The following is a 6,618-nucleotide window of genomic DNA, read 5'->3' as shown; positions in this document are numbered from 1 at the left end:
TACCTGTCGGGGCAGTCGCTGTTGGCATTTAGGCACATTCCTATGTTTGTTACATAGGAATGTAACATTTGTTTGTTACATTAACAAACATAGGAATGTGCCTAAATGCCAACAGCGACTGCCCGACAGGTACAAGAGGAGTGTTGTTAACGCATACGTCGACCGTGCTCTCAGCCACAGCTCAGAATGGAAGCAAGTCGACGAAGAACTCTGTAGGGTAAGGCAGGTTCTAGTCAATAACGGCTTCTCCAATGGTTTCATCAAAGACATCATAAGAAGGAAAGTGAAAAGCCATGCAACCTCTGAAGAGACAACTAACACAACACCTATACCCCCTATTAGACTATTTTACAGGAACTTCTTTTCCACAGCTCATAAAACGGAGGAAAGGGTCCTGAAAGATATTGTTAATAGAAACGTTATCCCTACAGACAAAAATCAGAGGATACAACTGACTATTTACTATAAAACCAGAAAAACGGCCAGCCTACTCATGAGAAACTCTCCAGACACAAAACAGAACGCTTTAAAAGAGACTAACGTCGTCTATGCCTTCAAATGCCCACTTGGGGACTGTAAGCTCCAAAAAACCCAGTATATAGGCAAGACAACAACATCTCTTTCTAGGCGTTTAACGATGCATAAGCAACAGGGCTCCATTAAGGAACATATAATCTCTTCCCATAACCAAACCATCGCCAGAGAAATCCTAGTAAACAACACAGAAATCATCGATAGATACAGCGATAGCAGGCGGCTTGACGTTTGCGAGGCACTACACATCAAGAAGTCAACACCAGCAATCAACAGCCAATTATTGCACAACTATATTCTACCCACCTCAAGACTCCGCTCCAATATAGAAGCATCAAGAAATATGGACCAATAGGCTTTCTACAAACACTTCTATTCAATACCCATTGTTTTCTGTTCTGTCTTGTGTTGATACTTTTAATACCCTATTAATATCCCCTGTTCTGTCTTGTGTTAATGCCACATCATCCTTCCCACCTCACTCAAATGTAGATATAATATCAGAGAGACGTAAGTTCTAATCAGTTGTGTATTTGTGAAGTCTTTGAAAATGTAATAAGTTTTACGAAACGCGCCCGTGTCGCGTCAGACTAGAATTAAAAATGAATTTTGGAGAAGTGATTTTTGATTTACCTCCAACAGTGAAGCGTAATGTACGAAAGATTGAGAAAATTCGTGTTAGAATTATTAATCTTACTTTTTCGGTCATATTTAATAATATATAAATATATATATATATATATATATATATATATATATATATATATATATATATATATATATATATATATATATATATATATATATGAACAAGCCTGAATGGTCCCCAGGACTATATGCAACTGAAAACTCACACCCCAGAAGTGACTCGAACCCATACTGAAGCGCTCTGCTGGCGTACAGGATCCATATGCAGGCGATGAGTCACAATAACGTGGCTGAAGTATGTACGACGACGAACGTCGTCGTCCCTTCAACTTCTAGTGTGTGGTCTGGTCAACGTACAGGATCCCTTAACCGCTCGACCAACACTACCGGACAAAAGAGTATGGTAGCTGAGGCTATATCCATCCCCCCGCTGGCACTCGGTTGGTAGTCTTGGGCATGGTATTTTATCAAATCACCTCATTCTATGGGGCACACGTGAGGAACACAAATGTGAACAAGCTGAATGGTCCCCAGTACTATATACAACTGAAAACTCACACCCCAGAAGTGACTCGAACCCATACTGCCAGGAACACTCTGCTGGCGTACAGGATCCCTTAACCGCTCGACCAACACGACTGGACAAAAGAGGATATATTATATATATATATATATATATATATATATATATATATATATATATATATATATATATATATTATATTATATATATATATATATATATATATATATATATATATATATATATATATATATATATATATATATATATATATATGTGTGTGTGTGTGTGTGTGTGTGTGTGTGTGTGTGTAAATCACGAAAGTTAACTCGTGATGAAAAATGTGACAGTGTCAGACCACGGAGGAAGAATTGAAATAGGAATTTCTTTAATTACTTTCGTATATAATAACATATCTTCAGAAGGGTGAGCTACAAGTAAAACGATATGAACATATATAAGCAGGAGAGTGGTGAAGTGAAGTGAGGTACACTGATAAAATTTTTTGTTTATGACTGGGATTGGGTGAGTATGAATAGGAGCAGCTTCCTATGGGTCGATAGGCCTTCTGCGGTTACCTTTGTTCTTATGTTCTTATGGCCAAAACATTGATATTAATAGCATAACATAGAGAATATTATCAATGAATTAGCGAGACAAATATGTATCAATGATCCTACTCAAATCGCCCTTTCACTCATCTATCAAAAATGGATCTACATTATATAAGCCACTGCTAATGTTCAAATTACATGTTTTTGTAATCTGTATTAAAGCAGATTCAATTATGTTCTTTTGGAAAGTGCTTTTACAATTCGTTATTGAAGAAGCCATCTCCCAATCAATTTAGTGAGAATTTTCTGACAGATGAACAAACATTAGACAATTGGTCATGTCTTACAGAGTATTTACGTTGCAAAATTCTACATTTCAAATCTTTAGATGTTTGCCCAACATAGAACCTATTACAGTCTTTACAAGGTATTTTATAAATGACACAATTATCACTGTGAGGGCTGTTTCTAACTAAATGTTTACCAACAGTATTTTCGTAGTTAAACAATACATGTATATCAAAATGTTTCAACGCATTGACCATATTTTCAAACCAGAGAAATATGGTAAACATAACACATTCTTTGGGCGAATTTTCTTCCTGCATATATTATTATAATATGTACGATGTGCTTTGCTACGGCAAACTTCCAAAAAACTCAGTGGATAACAAAACTTGAGACCAATAGAATCAATATTCTTAAACTCTTTATCTAAGAATTCTGGACTAACAACCTAAAGATCTCTTAGAAACATAGAGGAAAAAATAAAAAAATTTCACATTGTATATATGCCCTGAAAAGTAATGAACTTATATAAGATACATTATTCGCAGGTTTTCTGTAGACACTAAACTTTAGTGAAAAATCTTCCCTATGAATAAGTATATCTAAGAATGGCAAAAATTTATCAATTTCAGTCTCCATAGTAACCTCTAGTCACATCTATAAAATTTACTATGGAGACTGAAATTTATAAATGTTTGCCATTCTTAGGTATTCTTATTCATTGGGAAGATTTTTCACTAAAGTTTAGTATTTATAGAAAACCTATGAATAATGTATCTTATGTTCATTATTTTTCAGGGCATAGATACAATGTGAAAAAATTCTCCAGTCACCTAGCCCCATTACCACTACTTTACACTTCCTCGAACTGAACTCAAGCAGCCATTTTTCCAACCATCTCTGCTACTGTTACAAGTCCTCTTGGAGAATTCTACAATCCTCAAATGTCTTATTAACTTGGCATCATGTGCAAATATGGGCATATAAGACTCAACTCCTGTAGACGTGTTATTTACGTATTTTATAAATAGGATTGGGGTCAGCACCGATCACTGAGGTACTTCATTAGAACACACAGAGATCACACTAACGTGATGCATCAAATGAACAAAACCCTTTTAACCCTCTCGTAGCTCAGTCGATTAAGGCAGTGTCTGGGATGCTTCCGGACACAGGTTCGAATCCTCGTCACGACCCTTGTGGATTTGTTTACTTCATTAGAAGTCTGAGTTCTAGTCTTTTAATGTTACTCTCTGAATCCTGCCTGATAAGTAATTGCTAACCCATGTTAGGGCTTTCCTGCACGCCTCTCATGTTGTATTGAAATCTCTTATGAAGTACTGCATCAAAGCTTTTTGAACGTCCAGAAATACGCAGTCAGCCCATCCTTCCCTGTCCTGCTCTATTCTTGTTACTTTATAGAACTCAGTGGGGATATTTGCCTGGATTTTCCTTCTTTGAACACTTGATGGGGTGTGCTGACATACATAATTGTAGTCTAAACCTGATTATTCTTTCAAGTGTTTATGTGTAAGTATGAATATATATGTGTTTGTGGGCGTATATACATTTGTATATATGTATTCACCTAGTTGTGTTTGCGGGGGTTGAGCTTTGCTCTTTCGGCCCGCTTCTCAACTGTCAATCAACTGTTTACTAACTACTTTTTTTCCACCACACACACACACACACCCCAGGGAGCAGCCCATGACAGCTGACTAACTCCCAGGTATCTATTTACTGCTAGGTAACAGGGGCATTCATGGTGAAAGAAACTTTGCCCATTTCTGCCTGGTGCGGGAATCGAACCCGTGCCACAGAATTACCAGTCCTGCACGCTATCCACCAGGCTACTAGGCCCCCTGGAAGCCTGGTGTGTTTGTGTGTGTGTGTGTGTGTAATAGTTGTTAGTATTGCCTTGTGCAAGCTGGAACGTTTCAGGTCATGACGAAAGGAACAGGATGCAAGCTTTTGTGTGCTCGAGGAGACCCAGAGCAGACGATATTGTGTACTTGGCTCCACAAAAGCTTAAGACTCATTCCCATAAAAGGACCCTCCATCCACTAGTCTCTGCCTCCCTCCCCCCACCCTGGCCCCCAAGTCGACACAAGACATGCATTATTCATGTGTCTTGTAAATGTTTGTAATTGTTGAGGTGGGTGTTGCGGCAGCGCGGGGCATGACAACGCTTAGTGCACTGTGGTTAATGGTCTCCAATAATACAGTGCGCACACGCACACACACACACACACACACACACACACACCCACACACACACACACACACACACACACACACACACACACACCCACACACACACACACACACACACACCCACACACACACACACACACACACACACACACACACACACACACACACACACACACACACACACACACGGCATTCAGAAACTTGTGTAAAGAATCATTCAGAACTTTGTATACCACATATGTCAGGCCAATCCTGGAGTATGCAGCCCCAGCATGGAGTCCATATCTAGTCAAGGATAAGACTAAACTGGAAAAGGTTCAAAGGTTTGCCACCAGACTAGTACCCGAGCTGAGAGGTATGAGCTACGAGGAGAGACTACGGGAATTAAACCTCACTTCGCTGGAAGACAGAAGAGTTAGGGGGGACATGATCACCACATTCAAGATTCTGAAGGGGATTGATAGGGTAGATAAAGACAGTCTATTTAACACAAGGGGAACACGCACAAGGGGACACAGGTGGAAACTGAGTGCCCAAATGAGCCACAGAGATATTAGAAAGAACTTTTTTAGTGTCAGAGTGGTTGACAAATGGAATGCATTAGGAAGTGATGTGGTGGAGGCTGACTCCATACACAGTTTCAAGTGTAGATATGACAGAGCCCGATAGGCTCATGAATCTGTACACCTGTTGATTGACGGTTGAGAGGCGGGACCAAAGAGCCAGAGCTCAACCCCCGCAAACACAACTAGGTGAGTACAACTAGGTGAGTACACACACACAGGAAGATGAGGAGGGAGTAAGGACAGGATATCATTTCCATTGTAGCTGAAGCATTGTAGCAAAACATGTTCTTTTGTGTTATATGATTCTTGTTAGTTGTCCCTCCAACGGTCGTTGGTAGTGTTGATATGTGTGTGTGTGTGTGTGAGAGAGAGAGAGAGAGAGAGAGAGAGAGAGAGAGAGAGAGAGAGAGAGAGAGAGAGAGAGAGAGAGAGATAGAGAGAGAGAGATGCACGATACAACACCACTACCAGGGTGTATGATGCAACACAACCAGGTTGCATAATACAACTCCATCACCAGGCTGTATGATACAACACCAACACCAGGCTGTATGATACAACGCCAGTAGTGAAGTTGAGGACTAGAGCGACGCGCGGCACCTGCCAGGTGGCACTCAGGTGAGTGCCAGCTGGCAGGTGCCACGCGTCGCTCCCGTCCTCAAGTGTTTTTTGGGGGGAATTTCCCGGATGTTACGACAAGTGTTGGAGGAAAGTGGATCGCGTCGCTCCAGTCCTCGTGGTTTGGGGGGGCTTTTCTGTGTGTTCTGGATAAGAAAGAGGGAAGTTGTGTTGTTGTAAGAAATGCATGGAAAGACAGGTGGCTGGCAGCTGACAGGTGGCGCGCGTCACTCTGGTCCTTGGGGGTTAGGGGATTTTCCCGGAAGTTTGGCGCGTTTCGGACGCGTGTGAGCGTGCCGTGTTTGGGTATGTGGTCAGGAAAGAGAGTAAGTTATGTTGTTGGATGGCCGGTGGTGCGCGTCGTTGCCGTCGCAGCGCGTCGTTGCCGTCGCAGCGCGTCGTCGTCGTCGCAGAGGGTTTGGGAGGGGAATTTCCCGGAAGTTTGGCGCGTGTCGGAGGCGGTCTTGAGTGGTGGGTGAGCAGGTGCGGCCCCTCGCTCTAGTCACAAAGGGAATTTCTGGGAAGACGTGGGAATTTCTGGGAAGACGTATGAAAATACAAGGATAAGAGTGGAATATGAGGAAGGAGTAAATGAATATGTATGTGTGTTTGTCATAGACTTAATCCTGTGTGATGATGATCGTGAGTAGAGGATGAGAGGGGATCCATCATA

The sequence above is a fragment of the Procambarus clarkii genome, unplaced genomic scaffold, assembly GCF_040958095.1.
Source record: "Procambarus clarkii isolate CNS0578487 unplaced genomic scaffold, FALCON_Pclarkii_2.0 HiC_scaffold_124, whole genome shotgun sequence".
NCBI classification, from domain to species: Eukaryota; Metazoa; Arthropoda; class Malacostraca; order Decapoda; family Cambaridae; genus Procambarus; species Procambarus clarkii.
Note: the sequence above shows the minus strand (reverse complement) of the source record.